General features: G+C 51.6%; 1 long non-coding RNA gene across 1 annotated transcript; it reads left to right on the top strand.

Moving 5' to 3' along the window:
• Nucleotides 1–928: 928 nt before the first annotated feature.
• LOC106725640 lies at nt 929–4522 on the top strand. Its single transcript, XR_001361565.1, has 2 exons — nt 929–1156; nt 4057–4522. It is a non-coding gene; the product is annotated as an uncharacterized LOC106725640 (long non-coding RNA).
• The last annotated feature ends 2000 nt before the right edge of the window (nt 4523–6522 follow it).

Genomic DNA, 6522 nt, shown 5'->3' with positions numbered 1-6522 from the left:
GAGAGAGAGAGAGAGAGAGAGAGAGATTAAGGAATTGATACCCATAGCTGTGGGAGCGGGCAAGTCTGAAGTGTGCAGGGCAGGCTGGCAGGCTGGCACTCCACTCCGGGCAGGAGCTGATGTCTTGGTCTTGACCTCCAGGACAGTCTGGAGGCAGACTTCCTTTCTCCCCAGGGGAAATCAGTCTCTTCTCTTAAGCCCTTGAGCTGACTGGATGAGGGCTATGCACATGAAGGGTAATCTGGTTTACCCAAAGTCTACTTATTTACATCTAAAATAAACTGCCTTCACAGCAACATCTAGACTGACCCATAAACAGGGCACCATGGCTAGCCAGGCCAGCAGAGAAAATTATCCTTACATGTCACATGGGCCCAGAAGACAATATTCTGTACAGCAGTATGTCTCACATTGAAGCATGGATGGGAGGACCCCGGAGAAACACAGGTGCAGGGGCCCATCCCTGAGCTGCGGAGTCAGCAGAGCAGGGCTGCCTTTGGAACAATTGCTGGTGATGCTGACAGGGCTGGTCCAGGGACCGCAGTGGGAAAACCCCTGCTGCTTACTGGGATGGCTACTTGGCTCCAAGTGACGACACTGAATCATCATGAACAATCATCACGGAATTCATTTCTGATCTGCATTCTCTGTATAATCATTTGAAATTTTTTCCAACATTTAAGTTTTTAATAAGAAGGACTTTCTTTTAACTCCTTGAAAAATGCCCACTCAGCCCCTGGCCCCCCATAATATTACATTAACAAGTTGTAATTACCTTTAATAAATGTATCAATTAATAATGTAATCCATTTAAATTGATTTAATTAATATTTCAAATCGCTAGAGGCTCAGGCACAGTGGGAGGGCACTCGGAGTTGGGACGCCTGGGCTGGGCAAGGTCATGGATCGCACAGTTTGTAGAACTGATCAAAGCCGGAGCTGCTTTCATACCCACAGAATGAGAGAGCAGGCTGGAGTCCCTCCCGACCTGTAACTCTTTCACAGGTTTTGTGCGTCTTGCTTCCACTCAGGACAGACATTCAGATTGTGCTGCCGGAGGGAACGGGCTGCTCTGTGAGGTGGGGAGCTCCTGGGAGCGGGGAGTCCAAGCTGAGGACCCTCAGCGGGAATTTCATAGCGAGGACTCAGAGAGCAGGTGAGTCACGTCCTCCCTCTCACACTGAAGCCCTAAATTCCAGTTCAGATTCCTGGGATAAAGCCTAAAAGGCTAAGTAAACCTTAAATTTAAGATGCCGTTTTATCTTAATTATTAAGGATATGCATTATAACAATGAAATGAACCTTGCTCGTGTATCTTATGTGCAGAAATCCAAAACCATGTCCTTAAAGCTGTTCCAGGGTTTCAGATAAATAAATAAATAAATAAACAAACAAACAAACAAACAAATAAATAAATAAGTAGTAGGCTCTGCGCCTTCAGCAGGGCTGTTCAAACAGGGATTAATCTGGAACTGAATGTCACCTGTAACCCTGCCAAGCCGTGCAGGACCCGGGCAGGAAATGGTCTGCATTCCATCAAGAAAAGCAGCTTTGGGGGCTGAGGGACCAAAAGTCCTAGTGAGGCCCCACCTGGGTGGCTGGACAGCAGTGTCCTTTGGGTGGCCTCAGGGAGCACAGGTGAGATGGGGTCACCCAGTCTGAGTCCCAAAGGCAGTTCCGCCCCCTCCCCACACTCTCAGCCCACCTTCATTATCCCTTAGTGCGTGTTCCTGCTGGAAACACCACCAGCTTGTGCAGCAAAACAAAACTCCGTTTATTCCCTGTGAGCTGCGCTTCCCGCTGTCCCACCCAAAGGTCAACGCGGAGGCTCGGTCCCTGCTTCCGGACGGCTAGTGGGCACAGTCTTCCCCGTGGAGCCAGAAGGCCTGGGTTTCGGACCAAGCCCTTTGAGGGCTCTGTGACTGGCCAAGTCAGATCGCCCCTCTGAACCTTCGTTTCCTCCTCAGTAAATGAGGCTGAAATTTCTGTTCCTATATATCCCGCCGGGGGTGGGGGTGGGCCTTTTGGGGTGGTTATGAAGGGGCAACTCCCACGCTGTGCAATACGACAGGGTGTGCAGTCCTAAGAAAGCTTCAGGTCCAACTTGAATGGTTTCCTAGCATACATCACAGAGATAAAAATAGGGCATACAGTGCTCATAACCTGCCCCTGCTCACCTTGGAAATGCGAGGGGAAGCAGGCTCCTGAGTGGCCTGTGGTGGACAGCTAGGGACCACGGGCAGCTCCGAGGGGCAGGAGTGGTCCTGAAAGGGGCCTGGGCAGCGCTTTGGGGGAAAGACCAGAAGAGGGACTGCGGCCTGTGAGAGGGGTGAGGAGAAGGCCACGGAGGCCGTCGGCAGTGAAGCAATCCTGTGGGGCCTCCACTGTGCGATGTGTTCCCCGCACGCTGGCCCGCCAAGACCTAAAGTCGGTGCTAATCAGAAATGCTTCTGGAGTTGGAACTGCGTTTCTATTGATTCATCACATCCCTGAGACTTGACCTTAACCAAGCAGCCCAGGCAACGCCTGGTGATCAGTGAGCTTTAGGGTAAAAGCGAGGGCTCCTATGTACATACATGTAGGCACAGTAATAGCAGTATAAACAGTCCGTGGCATTTCTATACACTGTATCATCTCCAACATGGTCACCTAGTCAGTAAGCACAGTGGAGACCGTGTCCCTCTCAGAGTTCAATACTGAACAGAGAGGCCACTTCCTACGCAGAGTAACTCTAAGGATCCCGTGTCCAGTGAGAGCAGATGCAAGCAGCTGGGGGCCGTTTCACTGACGGGAAAGCAGTGGGTCACCTGCCTAAGGGAGACGAGGATGACACGGACATCCAAGCCTGCACCACAGTCACGTTTGTGGGCGACAGGGGCCCACACAGACATAAGCGCATGTTAACCTTACACACAGGTGAATACACACCCGTATATTGCCGCTAACTAGATCAGCCCTGCCTTGCTGGAGAGTGGCTCTGTCTCATGAACTCTGCTCTCGAGCATCCAAGGTGACCATACCTGCTGATTAATGAAGAGAATGGCACTGAGGGGACGGTGGGCTTCTCCTGTGCTTCCTGACTGTTGCATGCAAACAAAGCCATCCTGTTCATAGCGGCATGTTCACAGCGAGGTGGTGGGTTGGGGGCGGGGGGACCAGTGCTGTAGAATAACACCCTTTGGTTCCTCCATGTGCCTGGAGAGAGCACAGCCCCAGAGGCCAGTGTTTGCAAAGGCAATTCGGTTGCGGGAAGAGGAGAGGGGGGAGATCTGGGGTGTGAAAGGGGGTGGAAACCAGGAGCTCTAGCCGAGGGTTGCAGGCCCCTGGAATGTGGAGGACCAAACATCGAGGTCCCTGCCGAGGGGCCAGGAGGGGAGATGACATCAGTGGGTGCTGGGCCAGAGCCCTGGCCTGGAAATGAAACCTAAGACCACACCTGTGTGAAAGGTGGCCTCTCCTCCCCGTCAGGGTGGTGCCTGACAAACTCCCAGGATTCATCACCAGTTCTTGTCACTCCCTTCAAGTACGGGATTGTGAAACGAGAGCGAGAGAATGCGCTGGGCAGGACTACACCGCACACTGGGTGGGCCCAGGTAAACGTGGAGGAGCATGAAACACCAACAGCTCCTGCATCTGAGGAGACGCTGTCACAGTTTGGCCAGCGGAGCAAACAGTCCTCCTGGATCAGGGGTCGGCCCTCGGCCCCCCACCTGCTGAGGGTGCTGTGTCCTTTTGCTCCCCGAAAGTCCCCCACCCCGCCAGCGTGGCAGAGGGTCCGAAAGCTGGGTCACAGCTCTGCCCACCACAGCTCACAGGTATCTCCCAAGTGGAAAGGCCTCTGCTCCAGGCTGCCCTCCCCTCCCGCAGTGAGTGAGCAGGAGGCTCACTGCTCTCATGCTAGTCCTCAGAGCTACTGCGCTCCTGCATGGAGCAGAGAGCACGGGGAAGTTCCTTCACTGCCGCGGGAGTGACAATGCCCTGGGCCTCCAGGTCCAGTGTCATGTCCATATCCAAAGGCACATAGGAAGCTGGCATTTTTCACACTCTTTCCAACAGGAAGAAGCCAGCGATCCTCTCAGTAATCAGAGCAACAGGCAACTCAGAGCATTCAGCAACCCACAGCGAAGGCAGAACGGTCACTCGTGAGAGGCTGGTACTCTATCTGACTCCAGCAAACGAAGTAGCTGCATCATTTTCAAATGTTTATTTGCAGGGCTGGGCCAAGATCCAGGAAATATATAGATGAAAACAGACCCATCTGAACGTGGCATTTTCACTTGATCTAATGGCTCATTTGTATTCAATCCACTCATTAGGAGACAGCAAAGAATTCCAAGCCATAGAACCCTTTGTCTTTCAGAATGGTTACAGGATTGCCAGGTGGTATATTGAAAGGTATGACAAATGGGGCAGGCCTGTAAATTAAATCAAACAAGGGTGTTTGAAGGCCAAAATCCGATGCTGCATGGCAAGGTTTGGGCTGATAGCAGTAATGGAAAACAAAACAAAACAAAACAAAACAGCCCCTTGTGACCAGGTTGAGAAAACAGCCAGGTCACAGGACCTATTCCCAAGGCCCTGGAGCAGTCAGCAGGGAGTGTGCTGGCAGCCTGGGAGGGAGCGCGGTGACATTGAAAGGCCAGCGTGGGGGTGGGGAAGGGCCCTGTGCTCTCCACCCAGCTGAGTGCTGAGCTGTCCCAGGCGGGGTCTGGGTGCATCTGGCCCAGGTGGAAAAGTTGCCTTGAGGCAGCAGCACCTCCGCCCACCACAAATGCCCCCTAACCCAAGAAGCTCCAAGCCCTCAGCCCCTCCCAGCCCCCCAGAGCCTCAAATCTGGGATCCATATTCAGAGTCCACATATGTAGTATGGACAAAACACATGTGCTTTGTTTTTATTTGGTTTGATTTTTTAAATTTTTTATTGAGTATTAGAGAGAGAGGAAAAATGGGGAGAGAAACATCAATGTGAGAGCCGAACATCTATCAGCTGCCTCCTGCACGCCCCCTACTGGGGATCAAACTCACCATCTGGGCATGTACCTTGATCAGGAATCGAAACATCAACCTTTCAGGGCACAAGATGATGCCCAACCACTGAGCCACCGGCCAGGGCAAAACACAAGTGCAGTCCACATATGTAGTATGGACAAAACACATGTGCTTTTTTTTTTATTTGGTTTGATTTTTAAAAATTTTTTTTATTGAGTATTAGAGAGAGGAAAAGATGGGGAGAGAAACATCAATGTGAGAGCCGAACATTCATCAGCTGCCCCTGCACGCCCCCTAATGGGGATCAAACTCACCATCTGGGCATGTACCTTGATCAGGAATCAAAACATCAACCTTTCAGGGCACAGGATGATGCCCAACCACTGAGCCACCAGCCAGGGCAAAACACAGAATGTTTGGAAGCAGACAGACCTGTGTTCAGACCCCAGAGCTGCCTGTTTCCAGCTGGGTCACTTTCTAGCTGTGATATTGATAAAGCCTCTCGATCTCTCTGAGTCTGAATGTCTCCATCAGGAGGGGGCACCATGACATCCACCTTGCAGGGGACCTGGAACAACCTGGCACCCACCAGCCTTAGCTGTTTGCATCCCCTCCTATACCTGGTTGTCTCCAATTTCCTAGCCTGTCTCAGGCCCCTGCCACTTACAGACACTGAGGACAGGCCTGTGGCTCATTGCTCTCCTGATGCTCAGAGCACCTCTGGGGTGTGTTCGTAGAGAATCACTCTCTGCTCACACTGGCCACAAAGCTTTCACCCAAAGCTCCAGAGGCCACTAGCACAGCTCAAGAATTTCCCCAGGAGCCACCTCCCACCCTCTGCTCCAGACCTTCTGGCTAACTCCTGTCTGGACTTCCTAGATTCTAGCCACTGCCACTACCTCAGATCTCAAATCTCCTCTTTCTCCCTCCTTCCTTCTTTCCTTCTTTCTGCATTTATTCTCCTCTCTTCTTTTTTGCCTCTTCTCTCCCTTTCTCCCTTCCTCTCTCTCCTTGCCTTATTTCTTCCTTTGATGACTGTTTGCATGGCCTTCCAAGCTTTGATTTCATCTTACTCCCAGACACTACACATCACCTAATTCCCTTACTCCCAAATTCTTCCCCTCAACCAGACCCTGCTCCCTTGCAGCTAGACACTATCACACATCTGGCAACTGTAATGGCAATTTGATTTACAATTGTAGGTAGTAGAGGTGAGTTTGTTCTCTTAGTGAGACCCTAGACATCTGCCTACTCTGGTCCTTGTTCTTCAGCCTTCCTTTCAATCCCATGGGCCAATTCACATCCCTCCAATGCATCCTCTCCTGTTTTCGTTACCAGATTAGGCCCCTGTTGCTTCCAACCAAAGAACTGCATGAACTAAAGAGGACAAGGCACCCAGGTAAACAGAGAGAGGGGACGCTGGCCACAGGGGAACCCTGTCTGAGACTATCCCAGTTGTCACGGTGAGAAATGACTAGTTCCTAAGCCAAGGCAGGAGCAGTGAGTGTGCAGAGAAGGGGATGGATTAGTGAG

The sequence above is a fragment of the Myotis brandtii genome, unplaced genomic scaffold (genome assembly GCF_000412655.1).
Source record: "Myotis brandtii unplaced genomic scaffold, ASM41265v1 scaffold1032, whole genome shotgun sequence".
NCBI classification, from domain to species: Eukaryota; Metazoa; Chordata; class Mammalia; order Chiroptera; family Vespertilionidae; genus Myotis; species Myotis brandtii.
This window is presented reverse-complemented; position numbering and strand designations above follow the sequence as displayed.